The 19,393-nt window shown below is 39.9% G+C and overlaps 1 long non-coding RNA gene across 3 annotated transcripts in view; it reads right to left on the minus strand.

Annotated features, from left to right (window-relative positions):
• Positions 1-19,393, minus strand: part of LOC117199559 (uncharacterized) — a 255,906-nt gene that overhangs the window by 118,971 nt on the left and 117,542 nt on the right. For 2 of the 3 annotated variants that reach the window (XR_007476926.1, XR_007476928.1), the window contains exon 1: positions 4,647-4,779. The exons of the other annotated variant lie outside the window; for it this stretch is intronic. This is a non-coding gene — a long non-coding RNA (uncharacterized LOC117199559). Of the gene's footprint in view, positions 1-4,646; positions 4,780-19,393 lie in introns of those variants that run through there. 3 annotated transcript variants of the gene reach the window in all.

A 19,393-nucleotide genomic window follows, 5' to 3' on the forward strand; every position in this document is an offset into this window, starting at 1 on the left:
TGCCTGAGTTAGAATTCAGGCTTCTTTTATACTAAAAGGGGAGGGAGCAAAGTCAAACATTTCCTGGTTCTGGTCAGCCTCTGGAAGGGATGTGTTCATTTCTTCCTCCCTGCAGTCACTCACAGGTGGACCTGGTCAGGATGTTTCCTGTGAGCTAAACAAAGGTGTTTTAACTTCATGCTCATGACTTGGGAGGCAAGGTTCCCAGAGAGGGGCCATGATGTGTAATTTAAGCTTACAGGCAACATCCTTTTAGTGATTAACTTGTAATAGAATACAAAGGTTCTTCCCTGTTACAACTATGTGGCAGGCATGTGTTCTGCACTGCAGATGTGTAATTTTACTTAACCCACAGAATAAATCCATAAATTGAGTATAGGTCCGATTATTTTTAAAATGAGGAACTGGAGGCAAAAAGAGGGCACCTAAATTGTGCAGGCCACCGAGCTGGTAAATGGGAGATTTGGGTTTTAAACCAAAAGTCTGTAGGACTTAGCAGAAGCCTGCTAAGAACCTATATGATATGCTGCCTCGCAGGGTAGACGGTTACTGAACATGAGTGAAATGAATAGCTGTTCTACTTCTCAGGACCATCATGATGACCTAAATGTGTGTTTCTACTCATATATTCAAAAACTGGATGCTAATTTATTCAATATATAGCTTAAGTCAAACAATATCAAATTTAGCCTCCAAATTTAGTGAAATCCATTGGGTGTCCTTTATGTGACATAGTGCAGACAAACAGAGACAATGTAATTGTGTTTACATAAATTAGGTCAAAATTTATGCAGCTTCTGTATGTGGGCTAAAAACTGAAAACAAATATTTGAATGTTTTCTTACATAGTGAATAACATTCGTATGTATAGTAAAGGATTTTGATGGTGTTTTCTGAACATATTATTCAGACAAAAAATGAACTTGATAATTTACTTATTGATTAATGAAAGGTGGATCAAGGTTTATTCTGCTTAACCTGTTGTTTTAGATCATGACATCTGTCTTATACAGAATGCATCTACTTTGTGATAAGCACCTAGGTGTTATGTATTTAAATATAAGTAAAGTAAATAGCCCTACTTTCCATACGTTTGGTCTATTGGGAGAAACCAAAACAACAAAAAATAACAGTGCCGTTTGATAAGTGTATAAATTGAGAGGAGTAATTTATCCACGAAAAATTTTCAGGACCAATAAGAGTCAGCCAGTTGCATAATGGAAAGGATTGTTTTCTCTCTTTGTAAAATTAGAGTTGTAACAATTTTCATTTGGAGGATCAAGAGCGGTTTATTACGACTGTAGTATGCGATGTCATTGATTAGATTTTGCAGACGTAGAAAAGACGGGCATGGAGATCGTGAAAAATGAAGCTAAACATGTTAGCATTGGCCAGATCATGAAGGGGCTTAATGTTGTGTTAAGAATATCAACTTTATCCTAAATGTTAATGGACATAAAAACATGTAGCAGAAGAGTGACAAATTCATATGGTCATTCAAACAAAATCATCTTTGAGAAGAGTGTGAAGATAGATAGGGATGAGAGGGAGATTTTTCTCCAGTAGAAATAGCTGTTAGAATGCTATTTTAGTAAACCAAAAATGATGAGCACTATACTAGGACTGTTGCATTAGGTCAGCAAAGAAATAGAAGAACCAACCTGATATGGTGACTTATTGAAAATGAGCGATGAAGGAAGGAAGGAAGCAAAGATTCATATCAGACTTTGAACTTTCACAATTGATGGAATGAGGATGTCTTTCTGTCTTACTGTCCCATGCAAACCGTCTTGGACTAACAGGATCCTCATTTGGGGAGGATTTAGGCATGCTCTCTAGTGTAGATGATTTGATTTAAACTCCCAAAAGAAACGAAACCTGAGGCAAGGTACAAGCTTAATTTCCAGGTAAGAACATTCAGGAATAAGGAAATTTCTGAGTGTTATGTGGCTAATAAATGGGGAAACTGAGAGGTGACCCAGATCCATTACTCTCCATGGAAATTAATCACTATCGATTGTCTGCTGCGTGAAAGATGAAAAGCATCAAACAGTTAAGGAGGTGACTTTTTTTTTTTTTTTTTTGCGGTACAGGCCTCTCACAGCTGTGGTCCCTCCCACCGCGGAGCACAGGCTCCGGACGCGCAGGCCCAGCGGCCATGGCTCACGGGCCCAGCCGCTCCGCGGCATGTGGGATCCCCCCAGACCAAGACACGAACCCGCATCCCCTGCATCGGCAGACGGGCTCTCAACCACTGCGCCACCAGGGAAGCCCGAGGAAGTACTCTTGATATTAAGTATCATTTGAAAGAAAAGGAAGAGGGACTGTGCTTAAACAGCAGATAAACAAGGGAGTCATGAGTGAGTCTTACGGGGATCATAATGAATGATGAAGAGCAAAGCTTAGTTGAAGGGTGAAGGCAGTTACTCTGCAGAATACGCCATGGCAGGATGGTCCTTTTGTTAGCTCTTTTCCAGAACACAAAAGGGTAGGGGCAGTTCTTGGCCATCTCTGCTTTCTAGAAACCCCAGGCTCAGATAAAGTTCAACACTCTCATCTGTTTTTTTCAATGAAAATGATTGGTTAAAGTAAAATAGCTGTGTAGCAGGGATAATTTAGTAGTTCATGCTAAACAGAAGGTGACAATATTTGTTTTAGTAATTCCAATTATTAGAGTTACTCTATGTGACACAACAGCTATGTACATAATAGATCATTTATTCTACAATCTTCACCTTTTTTTCTTATTTTGTTTTCCCTAGGATTCAAAACTTGTTTCCTGCTAGGTACTTCATGTTTCCATACTTACAGTCTCTAAAAATTTACGGTTACAAATGCTCAAAATCTAACTCATCTTGCCAAAATCTTGCCAAAATCTAACTCATCTTTCCAAAACATCTTTATTCTATATTCCTCCTATAAATATCCATCCAAACATTCATACTGGAAACTTCAGAGTGACCCAAGGTTCCTTCCAATCTCTCACAGAGAATCTTACAGAGAAATGGTATAAAACATCTTAATTTTAAAGCCTAAATTGCTCTAAATTGCTTTAGGTTTTTATTTGAACAGTTGCTTTGTCTTCTTACTCTTATCTCAGTCCTAGACCATCCAATCCCATCCACTTTGTTGTGAGTTGAGTAATAATAGACAGTATTTTTTGCTTGCTAATTGAAAAAAAGGAAAACAAGAACACACTTGTTCATTTCTTATGCTAGCATTACGAGATTTTGCCAATGTATTGTTCTGTGTAGCATGTACAATATTTTTTCATGAATCTTAAAGACCTTTATGTCATATCACCAAGTGGTTCTCCTAGCCTCCTCTGCTCTCATCTCACATCATTTTCGGCCTTTACTCTGGCATCCAGGGTATACCTGCATGTACCTTGCACAGTACCTCTCCCTTCCTGGTATACAAATGCCCTTCTTACTCATGTGGAGAATGCCCGTCATCCTGTAAGACCCAGCTCACAGTTAATTTTCTTTCATATGCCTTTGAAGACTATTGCTTTAAACATAACCTTGTGTGCGTTTTTACTTTCTACTGTAATTTCTTATTTTAGTCCCCCCCTTCTCTAATCTAGACTGTGAACCAGCTGAGGGCACAAACCACAAGAGAAAGGTGTATAGGAAATAGATAAAAGCATAGTTTCTAGATGACAATGATTAAATCCCACTTCTGACCACAATATATATAAACAGAGTAATTGGGGAGAAATTACGTCTTCAGACTTCAAATTCCTCACCTGCAAATTAGGAAAATTAATAGTACATATCTTATTGGCCTGTAACATTCTTTATCTATGTAAATTAGTTAGAAAAATGCCCACCATGCAAGGTGCTTACTATAGTAGTAGTGATATTTTTGTCATTTTCACTACTGTAATTACGATTTTTAACTTTTTAGTACCTAATGTGAGTCAGCTGGTATGCTTTGTAATGTTAACATACTTAATCCTCACACGTGAGTTCTTTTCTATTCTCCCTATTTTACAGGTGAGGAAACTAAAGCATAGAGAGCTGTAGAGGATTTAAACTCAGGCAATCATACTTCAACACCTTTACAAAGAATCACTATAGTTTATGCCTCAATAAGGAATAAAATGTCTGATTATAAATGAATTCTCGAACGAGAGGCCAATTTTGCTGAAGTGAAAGAGCCTGAGCTCACCTCCTCTCACGAGCACACCAAAATCACAACTATCGGCAAAACAACCATTGATTAAAAACACTGGAACCTACCAGAAAAGATCTTCTACAGCTAAAGACATAAAGAAGGAACCACAACAAGACAGGTGCGGGGGGACGCACTAGCGATATAATCAAATCCCATCCCCCGCACCCCCCCCCCCCCCGCCCCCGTGCGTGACCGACCCACACACTGGAGAATAATTATCTTGCAGAGGTTCTCCCACAGAAGCAAGGGTTCTGAGCCCCATGTAAGGCTCCCCAGCCTTGGGTTCCGCACCAGGAAGATGAGCCCCCAGAGCATTTGGCTTTGAAGGCTGGTGGGAGCTTAATTGCAGGAGCCCCGCAAGACTGGGGGAAATAGAGACCTCACCCTTAAGGGCGCACACAAAATCTCATGCGCACCGGGACCCAGGGCAAAAGAAGTAATTTGATAGGAGCCTGGGCCACACCTACCGGCTGGTCTTGGAGAGTCTCCTGGGAGGGAGCGGGAAGCATCTGGGGCCCATCCTGGGAACACAGGCACTGGCGGCAGAGACACATTGGGGAGCTTCATCGGCGGCTGACACCCTGGCTCATTAGCTCCAAGATCCTGCCCCACCCAACAGCCTGCAAGCTTGGTGCCGGGACGCCTCGGGGCAAACAACTACCTGGGCGGGGTCAAAGCCCCACCCAGCAGCAGACAGGCTGCCTAAAGACTAAAGGCACTACAGCTGCATCTGGGCTTGCCCAGCTCCACCCAACCAGGGGACAGGCACTGGCCCCTGCCACCAGGAAACCCGCACAAGCCTCTGGACCAGCCTCATCCACCAGGAGGCAGCCACCAGAAAGAAAACGATGATCCTGCAACACAGGCCAGACCCTACCCTGGGACCAGCGAGGCTCTGGCTTGGACCACTGGCAGGCCAACACAACCTCAGGGACACACAGGACCCCATACCCAACTGTGTCAGGAACCAATGCCCCCACCACCAACGATGTGAAAGGAGCTCTAGGATCTCTGGGCCCTGCAGCCAGATTACAGGAACCAGCTCTGCCTGCCAATGGCCCAGAGCTAACAGCAGGGTCTGGCCTCATCTGCTAGTGGGTGGGCAACAGCCCCGGAGTCGTCAGGACCCTGCCACCAGTGAGCCCACACTAGCCCCAAGGGCACCCTAGGATTCTGCAACCAGCCACCTTGTAACCAGACTCTGCTAAACAGCAGCCAGCAGCATCCACATAGGGCAGGACCTGGCAACCAACCAGACTAGGGGCCTAACAAACCACCTGCATAGTTAGCCCACCACAACAGAAGGACCCACGTAGCCCTCTTAGGGGGGACCCCGAGAGCATACAGCTTGGGTGATGAGGGGGGGAGTGCATTGCTGGGAAGCACAGGACGCCTCCTACAGAAGGCCACTCCTCCAAGTTTGAGAATCATAACTAACTTACCATAGACATAAAAATACAAATAGCAACTTAGACAAAATTAGGCGACAGAGGAATATGTTTCAGATGAAAGAACAAGATAAAACCCAAGAAGAAGAGCTGAGTGAAGTCGAGATGGGCAACCTACACAAGAAAGAGTTCAGAGCAATTGTAAAGATGATCAAACAACTCAGGAAGAGAATGGATGCACAGAGCAAGAAGTTAGAAGTTTTTAACAAAGAGTTAGAAAATATAAAGAACAACCAGAGACGAAGAGTAAAATAACTGAAATGAATGATCAGGTGAGGTTTAAATAAGACCAAAATTTAATGTACCTAAACCTATCACCTATACTGCAATTATTAAATTTTTAGTTTACAATACAAAATTAAGGATATTGATTCTAATAGAGGCTACAACTATAACCAGTATGCACTGCCTTGAGCCTAATTTATTAGATTTAATATATAGCTTGGATCAAATAAGAATTTAGGATACACAAGGAAACAGACCGATTATAACTACTTAATGTGCAGTGGGTACTATGAGATCCTTGTGATTGCTGACCTAGGGTGACTGGACACTTGGGGTGTGAAGCAGGTACCTTCTAAGGAAGACAGATTATCAAATTTGAGAAGTTGTCCTATTTCAGAAAATTGAATTAAGTTTTTCAAAAAATTAAATAAAAATTTTGGGGAATGGTGTTTTGCCCATTCTAAAATTAAAAATATTTCAATTGGGATATTGATTTACTCTTTCATGTCTTCATTATATTAAGGTTTATTTTGGTAAAATTCATTCAAAGTATTTTAAGCACAAATTACCTTTACAAATCCTATTGAAGTATAGGGTTTATGAAGGTAAGTTTTCATTTTATGACTGCATTTTAGATAGACTTTAACAGCATGATTTGTAAACCATATTCTTACTTTTAAGTGCTATACCTGATCCCTCACATTAGACATCTGAACGACTGCATTATTTTAACATTTGCAAATGTAGAAATTGGGAAGAAAAAAACGATCTAACCTAATCGTCATTTTTTTTTTTTTTTTGCGGTACGCGGGCCTCTCACTGTTGTGGCCTCTCCCGTTGCGGAGCACAGGATCCGGACGCGCAGCCTCAGCGGCCATGGCTCATGGGCCTAGCCGCTCCGCGATATGTGGCATCCTCCCAGACCAGGGCACGAACCCGTGTCCCCTGCATCGGCAGGCGGACTCTCAACCACTGCGACACCAGGGAAGCCCCATCACTCTTTTTTAAAGGCTTTTTACCACTTAAATGAAACATGCATGGAAATGGCTATAAATTTATAATTTTTAAAAGCCCACTATTCTTCAATCAACTTTGTCTCACGCATGGACTTCTAAAATTAGCAACAAAACTATGGCTGCATTTAAACTCCTGATATACACGTACATATGTATTGTATTTATTTATTTTACCAATATTATCACATTCATTCCTCACAACCACCCTCTAAAGCAGTTCGTATTTGTATTCCCATTTCAGAGATGAAGAATTGGAGTCTCAGAATGATGAATTATTACCAAAGGGCACATATCAAGTTAATTGGCAGAGCCAGGAGGTGAAACCAAATATTGGACTCAAGAGCAATGAAGGTTTTCCTGAGTCTTCTTATTCTTGAGGCTCGCCACATCAATTCTTACTAAATAAATATCATCTTATTTATATTAAACAGATTATTAAAATAAACAAGAAACTCGTATGTATCTTTTCTGATAAAATGAATAGAAATGCTGGATTACAAAATCTTAGATAATAAAATAATCGTTTCACAGAACATCCATAAGGATGTCCTATTATCTAGATTGGCCGATTTGTGGCACTGGAATCTTGATAAGTTGAGATGAAGAAAAATATTTCTCTTTCCAATACCTGCTGGATTTCTTTTTCTTTAATTCATCCATTCATTCAAGTGCTTTTTTTCCCCATTTATTCCATAAATATATTTGAATACATATTACAGGCCAGGCACTCTGCTTTAGGTAGTCAGTGCTGAAAAGACTAACATGGTTTCTGCTGTCAAAGTACCTGACTCTAGGTGATCTTTATTTTGTATCTTCATAGAAAGCAAACAGCTTATTTAAGAATGACAGGAGTGGCATTTTTGAAATATGCAACCAAATGTTGAATTGTTGCTGTGAGGAATAGTAACATTCAAATTCTGTCCAAGTTGCTTTTCTTTCATCATCTTGACTCTTGGTCTTTTCCTTCTTCTCTCTCCTGTTGCATTTTCTCCCCAGTTTTTTTTGTTTTTTGTTTTTTGTTTTCGGTACGCGGGCCTCTCACTGCTGTGGCCTCTCCCGTTGCGGAGCACAGGCTCTGGATGCGCAGGCTCAGCGGCCATGGCTCACGGGCCCAGCCGCTCCGCGGCATGTGGGATCTTCCCGGACCAGGGCACGAACCCGTGTCCCCTGCATTGGCATGCGGACTCTCAACCACTGCGCCACCAGTGAAGCCCTTCCCCCCAGTTTTGATGGTTGCAGTGTTACTGAAAGAATTGCCATTCTCTATCTGAAATGCTCAAAGTTTATATTTTAAGCTTAAGAATATATTTTAAAGATGTTTACCTTCCTTTCTGCTCAATTTCAATTTTATGTTTTCAGGGATGGTTCTCTCTAATCCTTCTACCCTGGATTTTGCTGATGAGGCAGAGTTTTAAGAGTATTCTGATACCTCCTGAGAAGAGAGAAGGTTCTAAATCAAGTATTACAAGGAAAGTCCTCTCATTCTAGATTCTGTACAAATTCCTATCTCTTCCATAGCAGTTAGGGGTTTTTTATTGTTCAACTATCTTATTCCCACCACATTTAGGTTATAGTAGAACATGAATTTATGAAAAGGACATTCAAATATGAATTTAAAGATGAAAATTATATTGTTATTATATGACAGGGGTCAAAATTCTTGATGATTATTTTAGTGTCAGAAAAATATTAATATTTTAAACTAAATATAGGAAAGAAAAAAAAAGTTATAATCAGACATGGAAATGTTTCTTTACCAACTTACAATTAAATGTTGTAAATTACCCTTGAAATTAAAAAAAAAGAAATCAGTGGGTATCAATATATTCAGACAGTAGGTAATCCTAGAAAACTTGCTCAATTAATTGCTCATTGGGATTCTGTAAATAAATAAAACTGAATCAGAGAAGACCCTGTTTAAAAGGCAAAACCTTACAATTTGCACTAAAATGATATAATTAATATGTAAATTAAGTATTTAGTGTTTCTCCTACTTCCATTATTCCAAACACTAAACACTAAGTATTTAGTGTTTCTCCTACTTTGCAGAATTATGCTTTTTAGCATTTTCTGGCTAATGTAACCTAGTGTAAATTGACAAGCAATCAATGAATAGCCATAGATATAAAAAACTATCTTCCAAAGATGCTACCAAAATGTTAAGTGAGCTGTGACACATATAGGAACTTTAAGACGCAACTGGTGATTAAAAATTCATGATGTAAATGTACAATATCATTCTTACTCAGCAATTAATTACTTCCATTCCATTGGAATTATGGAAATAAATCATTTGGCTTTGTTCAGCTGCTTGAATATTTTTGTTTAAACTGCTTTATTTTTTACATTGTTTTAAAGATCACCAGGAGGGAAAAAAAAGTATAAAATAATATGTTCTTGTGTTACTTAGTGAAGACAGAAGATAATAACTGAAAAATTTCTATGGTTTGAGAACAGTTTTCTTTACTATTTTTATTAATTTTTTAAAAATTTATTTTATTGATGTATAGCTGATTTATAGTGTTGTTAATTTCTACTGTACAGCAAAGTGATTCAGTTATATATATACATTCTTTTTCATCATGGTTTATCACAGGATATTGAATATAGTTACCTATGCTCTACAGTAGGACCTTGTTGTTTATTCTATATATAATAGTTTGCATCTGCTAATCCCAAACTCCCAGTCCATCCCTCCCCCATGTCCCCTCCCCCTTGGAAACCACAATTCTGTTCTCTATGTCTGTGAGACAGTTTCCGTTTTGTAGATAAGTTCATTTGTGTCATATTTTAGATTCCACATATAAGTGATATCACATGGTATTTGTCTTTCTCTTTCTGTCTTACTTCACATAGCATGATAATCTCTAGGTCCATCCATGTTGCTGCCAGTGGCATTATTTCATTCTTTTTCATGGCTGAGTAGTATTCCATTGTATACATGTACCACATCTTTATCCATTCATCTGTCAATGGACATTTAGGTTGTCCCCATATCTTAGCTATTGTGAATAGTGCTGCTGTGAACATTGGGGTGCATGTATTTTTTGAATTAGAGTTTTCTCTGGATATACACCCAGGAATGGGATTGCTGGATCATATGGCAACTCTATTTTTCGTTTTTTATGGAACCTCCATACTGTTTTCCATAGTGGCTGCACCAATTTACATTCCTACCAACAATATAGGAGGGTTCTTAACAGGCATCTTTTGATTCAACATTATTTACAAAAATAGCCAGGCAGTCAGCAAGCTGTAGTTTTCTGACCCTTGTTCAAGAGACACTCTGGAAAACACAAACCAGTTAAAAAATAGGCAAGATCTGAACAGACACTATGTAGAAGATAATGTGCCATTAGCCAGTAAGTATACAAACAGTTCAATCTCTCAAGTCACCAGAGAGTTTGTGATCAAATTCCCTCCCTGACAGCCCAGGAGGCCTTCGGGTACTTCTTCTAACAGGGCAGGAGGCAGCGATGCAAATGAGATCAGTGATGAGAGCATCCTGGGGCAGCTCTCCCCACCCAGAACAAGAGGAGCATCCCTGTCTACTCTTTATTTACATTGAGAGTATTCAGGACCCTCCTTGGAGCCTTCAGATACACGTAAAAACTGTATATCATGCCATTTAGCAAGTAAGGGAGGAAAGACCACATCTGGTGAAATCACTGGTATGATGCAATGAAAATTTCCAAACCATCCTTCCTGAAGGTTAAATTCTTGCCTCATGAGAGGGGAATTGGACAATGGGATTACAGAGCGGAGGCAAAGAGATTTCCAAAGTCCTTTCTGCTTGGTCAGCTGTAATATGCTTCCTCTGAACATTGCTGATCTCAAACATTTTATTTTATTTTATTTATTTATTTTTAATAGATCTTTATTGGAGTATACTTGCTTCACAATGCTCTGTTAATTTCTGTTGTATACCAAAGAGAATCAGCCACATGCATACACATGTCCCCATATCCCCTCCCTCTTGGGTCTCCCTCCCACCCTCCCTATCCCACCCCTCTAGGTGGTCACAAAGCACCGAGCTGATCTCCTTGTGCTATGCAGCTGCTTCCCACTAGCCATCCATTTCATATTTGGTAGTGTATATATGTCCATGTCACTCTCGCTTCACCCCAGGTTCCCACTCCCACCCTGTGTCCACAAGTCCATTCTTGATGTCTACATCTTTATTCCTGCCATTCCTGCCAGGTTCATCAGTACGATTTTTAAATTTTTTTTAGATTCCATATATATGCGTTAGCATACAGTATTCATTTTTCTCTTTCTGACTTACCTCACTCTGTATGACATTCTAGGTCCATCCACCTCACGACAAATAACTCAACTCCATTTCTTTTTATGGCTGAGTAATATTCTACTGTATATATGTGCCACATCTTCTTTATCCATTCATCTGTTGTTGGACATTTAGGTTGGTTCTATGTCCAAGCTATTGTAAATAATGCTGCAATGAACATTGTGGTGCATGTCTATTTTTCAATTATGGTTTTCTCAGGGTATATGTCCAGTAGTGGGATTGCTGGGTCGTATGGTAGTCCTATTTTTAGTTTTTTAAGGAACCTCCATACTGTTTTCCACAGTTGTATCAATTTACATTCCCACCAACAGTGCAGGAGGGTTCCCTTTTCACCACACCCTTTCCAGCATTTATTCTTTCCAGATTTTTTGATAATAGTCATTCTGACCAGTGTGAGGTGATACCTCATTGTAGTTTTGATTTGCATTTCTCTAATAATTACGTGATGTTGAGCATCTCTTCTTGTGCCCCTTGGCCATCTGTATGTCTTCCTTGGTGAAATGTCTATTTAGGTCTTCTGCCCATTTTTTAACTGGATTGTTTTGTTTCTTGGATATTGAGCTCCATGAGCTGTTTGTATATTTTGGAGATTAATCCTTTGTCTGTTGCTTCATTTGCAAATATTTTCTCCCATTCTGAGTGTTGTCTTTTTGTCTTATTTATGGTTTCCTTTGCTGTTCAAAAGCTTTTCAGTTTCATTAGGTCCCATTTGTTTATTTTTGTTTTAATTTCTGTTACTCTAGGAGATGGGTCAAAAAAGATCTTGCTGTGGTTTATATCAAAGAGTGTTTTTCCTGTTTTCCTCTGAGAGTTTTATAGTGTCTGGTCTTACATTTATGTCTTTAATCCATTTAGAGTTTATTTTTGTGTATGATGTTAGGTAGTGTTCTAATTTCATTCTTTTACATGTAGCTGTCCAATTTTCCCAGCACCACTTATTGAAGAGGCTGTCCTTTCTCCATTGTGTGTTCTTGCCTCCCTTGTCATAAATTAGGTGACAATATGTGCGTGGGTTTATCTCTGGGCATTCTATCCTGTACCATTGATCTATATTTCTGTTTTTGTGCCAGTACCATGCTGTCTTGATCACTGTAGCTTTGTGGTGTAGTTTGAAGTTGGGGAGCCTGATTCCTCCAGTTCCGTTTTTCTTTCTCAATATTGCTTTGGCTATTCACGGTCTTTTGTGTTTCCATACGAATTATAAAATTTTTTGTTCTAATTGTGTGAAGAATGCCATTGGTAGTTTGATAGGGATTGCATTGAATCTGTAGATTGCTTTGGGTAGTATAGTAATTTTTACAGTATTGGTTCTTCCAATCCAAGAACATGGTATATTTCTCCATCTGTTTATGTCATCTTTAAGTTCTTTCACCAATGTCTTATAGTTTTCTGAGTACAAGTCTTTCGCCTCCTTAGGGAGGTCTATTCATGGGTATTTTATTCTTTTTGTTGTGATGGTAAATGGGATTGTTTCCTTAATTTCTCTTTCTGATTTTTCGTTGTTGGTATATAGGAATGCCAGAGATTTCTGTGCATTAATTTTATATCCTGCAACCTTACCAAATTCATTGATTAGTTCTAGTAGTTTTCTGGTGGCACTTTTAGAATTTTCTATGTATAGTATCATGTCATCAGCAAACAGTGACAGTTTTACTTCTTCTTTTCCAATTTGTATTCCTTTTATTTCTATTTCTTCTCTGACTGCCATGGCTAGGACTTGCAAAACTACATTGAATAAGACTGGCAAGAGTGGGCAACCTTGTCTTGTTCTTGATCTTAGTGGAAATGCTTTCACTTTTCACCATTGCGTATGACGTTTGCTGTGGGTTTGTCATATATGGCCTTTTTATGTTGAGGTAGGTTCCCTCTGTGCCCATTTCCTGGAGTTTTTATCATAAATGGGTGTTGAATTTTGTCAAAAGCTTTTTCTGCATCTATTGAGATGATCATATGGTTTTTATTCCTTAATTTGTTAATGTGGTGTATCACATTGATTTATTTGCGTATATTGAAGAATCCTTGCATACTTGGGATAAATCCTACTTGATCATGGTGTATGATCCTTTTAATGTGTTGTTGGATTCTGTCTGCTAGTATTTTGTTCAGGATTTTTGCATCTATGTTCATCAGTGATATTGGTCTATAATTTTCTTTTTTTTGTGATCTTTTTCTGGTTTTGGTATCAGGGTGATGGTGGCTTCATAGAATGAATTTGGGAGTGTTTCTCCCTCTGCAATTTTTTGGAAGAGTTTGAGAAGGATCAGTGTTAGCTACTCTTTTTTTTTTTTTTTTTTTTAAGAAGATGTTGGGGGTAGGAGTTTAATTAATTAATTTATTTTTTCTCTGTTGGGTCTTCGTTTCTGTGCGAGGGCTTTCTCTAGTTGTGGCAAGCAGGGGCCACTCTTCATCGCGGTGCGTGGGCCTCTCACTCTTGCGGCCTTTCTTGTTGTGGAGCACAGGCTCCAGATGCGCAGGCTCAGTAGTTGTGGCTCACGGGCCCAGTTGCTCCGCATCATGTGGGATCTTCCCAGACGAGGGCTCGAACCCGTGTCCCCTGCATTGGCAGGCAGATTCTCAACCACTGCGCCACCAAGGAAGCCCATTAGCTATTCTTTAAATGTTTCATAAAATTCACCTGTGAAGCCATCTGGTCCTGGACTTTTGTTTGTTGGAAGATTTTTAATTATGGTTTCAATTTCATTACTCGAGATAGGTCTGTTTATGTTTTCTAATTCTTCCTGGTTCAGTCTTAGAAAATTGTACCTTTCCAAGAATTTTTCCATTTGTTCATGGTTGTCCATATTATTGGCATATGGTTGTTTGTAATAGTCTCTTATAATTCTTTGTATTTCTGCAGTGTCAGTTGTGATTTCTCCTTTCTCATTTCTAATTTTATTGATTTGTGTCCTCTCCCTTTTTTTCTTGATGAGTCTGGCTAAGGGTTTATCAATTTTGTTTAGCTTCTCAAAGAACCAGCTTTTAGTTTTAGTGCTCTTTGCTATTGTTTTCTTCATTTCTATTTCATTTATTTCTGCTTGATCTTTGTAATTTCTTTTCTTCCACTGACTTTGGATTTTCTTTGTTCTTCTTTCTCTAGCTGTTTTAAGTGTAGGGTTAGATTGTTTATTTGAGATTTTTCTTGTTTCTTGAGGTGAGATTGAATTGCTATAAACTTCCCTCTTAGAACTGCTTTTGCTGTGTCCCATAGGATTTGGGTTGTGTTTTCATTGTCATTTGTTTCTATGTTTGTTTTTTTTTTTGATTTCTTCAGTGATCTCTTTATTTAGTGCACTCTTTATTTAGTAGTGCACTGGTTAGCTTCCATATATTTGTGTTTTTTACAATTTTTTTGCTGTAATTGATTTCCAATCTCATAGCATTGTGATCAGAAAAGATCTTGATACAATTTCAATTTTCTTAAATTTTCCAAGGCTTGATTTGTGACCCAAGATGTGATCTATCCTGGAGAATGTTCCATGTGCACTTGAGAAAGTGTATTCTGCCACTTTTGGGTGGAATGTTCTATAAATTTCAATTAAATCTATCTGGTTTTTGTGTCATTTAAAGCTTGTGTTTCCTTATTTATTTTCTGCTTCAATGATCTTTCCATTGGTGTAAGTTGTGTGTTAAAGTCCCCTACTATTATTGTGTTACTGTCGATTTCTCCTTTCATGGTGGTTAGCATTTGCCTTATGTATTGAGGTGCTCCTATGTTGGGTGTATAAACATTTGTAATTGTTATATCTTCTTCTTGGATTGACCCTTTGATCATTATGTAGTGTCCTTCTTTGTCTCTTGTAATAGTCTTTATTTTTTTTTATTATTTTTTTTTTTTTGCGGTACGCGGGCCTCTCACTGTTGTGGCCTCTCCCGTTGCGGAGCACAGGCTCCGGACGCGCAGGCTCAGCGGCCATGGCTCACGGGCCCAGCCGCTCCGCGGCATGTGGGATCCTCCCGGACCGGGGCATGAACCTGTGTCCCCTGCATCGGCAGGCGGACTCTCAACCACTGCGCCACCAGGGAAGCCCTAGTCTTTATTTTAAAGTCTATTTTTTCGGATATGAGTATTGCTTCTCCAGCTTTCTTTTGATTTCCATTTTCATGGAATATCTTTTTCCATGCCTTCACCTTCAGTCTTTGTTTCCCTAGGTCTGAAGTGGGTCTCTTGTTGACAGCATATATATGGGTTTTGTTTTTGTATCCATTCAGCCAGTCTGTGTCTTTTGGTTGGGGCATTTAATCCATTTACATTCAAGGTTATTATTGATATGTATGTTCCTACTATCATTTTCTTAATTGTTTTGGGTTTGTTTTTGTGGGTCTTTTTCTTCTCTTGTGTTTCCCTGCCTAGAGAAGTTTCTTTAGCATTTGTTGTAAAGCTGGTTTGGTGGTGCTGAATTCTATTAGCTTTTGCTTGTCTGAAAAGCTTTTGACTTCTCTGTCTTCTCAGTCCGTGCCTCCATTCTATTTCCAAGGTTCTGGATCATCTTTACTATCATTACTCTGAATTCTTTTTCAGGTAGATTTCCTATTTCTTATTCATTTATTTCATCTTGTAGGTTTTTACCTTGCTCCTTCATCTGTGACATATTTTTTGCCGTCTCCTTTTTTTTGTTTTTTTTTTTAACTGTGAGTGGAGTTGTGTTCCTGTCTTACTGGTTGTTTGGCCTGAGGTTTCCAACACTGGAGTTTGTAGGCTGTTGGGTAGAGCTGGGTCTTGGTGTTGAGATGAGAACCTCCGTGAGACTTCACTCTAATGAATATTCCCTGGGGTCTGAGGTGCTCTGTTAGTCCAGTGGTTTGGACTCAGAGCTCCCACCACAGGAGCTTCAGCCCGACCCCCGGCTCGTGAACCAAGATCCCACAAGACATGTGTGGTGGCAAAAAACAAAAACAAAAACAGAGAACAATAACAAAGTAAAAAATAAAATTAGACTAGGAAACTAACAGATATGTTAGAAAGAATATAAAAATAAAAATATAGATGAATCAACAACTGGAAGGTACAACAGTACAGAATAGTAAAAAAAAGAGGAGGAGGGAAAAGAGCAAAAAAAAAGAAAAGAAAAAAAAATGGGGAAAAGGCCTTGGCTGTGGAAGGCAGGGCCTAAACAACGGCAAAGTTTGGGTGGTGGGCAGGGCCTACACTCAGGGTCCCCAGGACTGGAAAAGGCCCTGGGGGCTGTGGGGGGTGGGGCTTAGGCTCAAGGAACAGAAGGGGCCCAGGCGTGCCCCCCCCCCTTTGTCTCAGAGGGCAGCGAACCTCACCTGGGAGCCCAGCAGGCTTCCTGGGCTCAAGTGGGCCGTGCGATTGCCCTCCTCTCCTCTCCCGCTCCTCCAGGAGGGCTCCTCCTGCCTACCTCCCCTCATCTCCCTGGCCTCAGGGGTGCCGATCCTGTCTGGCCTCCACTTCTCCTCCCCACTCTGTCCCCCAACATCCTACCGGTTCACTTGGGGGTTCCTCCTGTCTCCTTGGCGTCAGGCTCCCCCACCAATAGCCAGCAGGTGCCCTAGATGTGGGGAGACGTTAACTCGGTGTCTTCCCACACTGCCATTTTGACTCTGCCCTCTGTTTTCTTTATTATTAATGGTTTAGAATGCTTTGTACTTCTTTGGCTATGGAAGAACTTTGATATCTCCATTGGCTCCTCCTGCTGTAGCTCCTGTTCCTGTCACCTCTCACTTCGCTTCCCCCTAAGGGAGATTTGAGAAGAGATGAAAGTCACAAATCACTCCAAGCCTCTGCACTGGACTCCTACTCCTTTACGTGTGCTACTGGGTCATGCTGGCCTCCTGTGAATTCAAACGCTGGGTGACAGTTGTCAGCCTCATGTTGTACAATCCTTCTCAGCTGGTAAAGAACCCCACTGTTTATATTCAGGTGAGGTCATCCCATCCCTATTTGAGTCCTCAGCCCCTCACTATCCTCTAGAACACCTTCTCATGTGTTCAGACAATAAACAATATATTGAATAACTAACTAAGACTCAGCACTTCCAGATCACAGGGATAAAATAGTGAATATCATCACTTTCCTCATGAAATTACTATATTTGGAGGTGGAGACAGAAAATGTATAAATATTGAAGATCATTTCAGATCGCAAAAAGCACAGTAAAGAACATTAGAGGTTGGAGAGACTGGTAGGGACACCCTGTGAAGGTGACATGTGAGGTGAGAATTAAATGACAAATAGAAGGAAGTATGTGAAGATCATACAGTAGAGTATTTCAAGTTTGGTAGTTTTAAAGAGAAAACTCTGGAGGAAGAAAAAGTGAGAGAAGGGAAGCCAGTGCGGCTGAAATTAGATGAATGAGAGGTGGGTGGCTGAAAGTGATGTTAGAAAAGATGTGAAGATACAGCCAGTAGGCCCCCCAAAAAAATAATAAGGTAACCGTGATGTCCTATTGGAGATAAGAATTACCTCTAAAATTACCATATGATCCAGCAATCCCACTCCAAGGCATATATCCAGAAAAAAACTATAATTCAAAAAGATATATGCACCCCTATGTTCATAGAAGCACTATCTATTCACAATAGCTAAGGCATGGAAACAACCTAAATGTCCATCGACAGATGAATAGATAAAGAAGATGTGGTAGATGTATACAATAGAATACTACTCAGCCATAAAAAAGAATGAAATAATGCCATTTGCAGCAACATGAATGCAACTAGAGGTTATCATACTAAGTGAAGTAAGTCAGAAAGGGAAAGACAAATACTGTATGATATTACTTATATGTGGAATCTAAAATATGAACAAATGAACCTACCTATGAAACAGAAACAGAATCATGGACATAGAGAACAGACTGGTGGTTGCCAAGAGGGAGGGGGTTCAGGGAGGGATAGAGTGTGAGGTTGGAGTTAGCAGATGTAAAATGGATATCCATTTTATATATAAAATGGATGAACAGCAAGGTCCTACTGTATAGCACAGAGAACTATGTTCAATATCTTATGATAAACCACAAAAGAATATTAAAAAAAAGAATGTATATATAACTGAATCACTTTGCTGCACAGCAGTAATTAATACAACATTGTAAATCAACTTTACTTCAATAAAAATAAAAGAATTACCTCTGTAGGGCTTCCCTGGTGGCGCAGTGGTTGAGAGTCTGCCTGCCAATGCTGGGGACACAGGTTCGAGCCCTGGTCTGGGAAGATCCCACATGCTGCGGAGCAACTAGGCCCATGAGCCACAACTACTGAGCCTGCGTGTGTGGAGCTTGTGCTCCGCGACAAGAGAGGCCATGACAGTGAGAGGCCCGCGCACTGCCATGAAGAGTGGCCCCCTCTCGCCGCAGCTAGAGAAAGCCTTCGCACAGAAACGAAGACCCAACACAGCCAACAATAAATAAATAAATTAATTTAAAAAAAAAAAGAATTACCTCGGTAAAGACCTCAATTAAGCTTTCAGAGAACACCATCTTTTCTCCAGTGTATCTCAGGTTGAAGGGAAAGTTTCATTTTCTCAGTCACCCCTCCCCACTCCAACATACACCTCTGCACAAATACACCTATGCTAGCATACATAGTGTAGCTACACATCTATACAGAATATGCATATCGAAAATCCAATATGCATCCGGGACTACCCACAAAGGAGTTGTTCTGAAAACTCCGTGGAAACAAGTTGTGGCTGAAGGGCTAATGCCACTTGTAATCACATTCACTGAGCTACGTGATAGAGCACAAGATTTTTCCATAAAGTATTGCCAGTGTGTCCAGGTTCCAAATCAAAATACTGACCCAGTGGAGCTGGGTCAGTGCTCCACTTTTCATGTATAATAGCTTAAGCACCCACCCCAACTCTTAAGAGTCCTTCCTCCAAAGTCTTAGTAGGTAGCCTGGCTCAGCTAGACTTCTGTGTGCTCACCTAGAATGCAATGGGCAGAGAGAGAGCTTTACCTCTGAGACCATTTATGCCTCCCAGTGTTCCTCTCAAGGGCCACTGCTCCAGTAGGCTGGTGTGGGTCCTACTTGACCATTGTTCTTGTTTTCCCAGTATGGATGCATTTATGCAATGGCTGCCAACACAGAATCTGTTGGGGCATTGATGGAATTTTACCCTTCCTAAGCACAGTCTACCCAGAGACTATTATTGATTTAGCAATAATTTTGACTACTGCAGGCTAAGTATACACAACAGAAGTAAAAAAAAAAAAAACACACAAAGAAAAAAGGGAAATTCTATCAACTTCTGG

Source organism: Orcinus orca, chromosome 4 (genome assembly GCF_937001465.1).
Source record: "Orcinus orca chromosome 4, mOrcOrc1.1, whole genome shotgun sequence".
Classification (NCBI taxonomy): Eukaryota; Metazoa; Chordata; class Mammalia; order Artiodactyla; family Delphinidae; genus Orcinus; species Orcinus orca.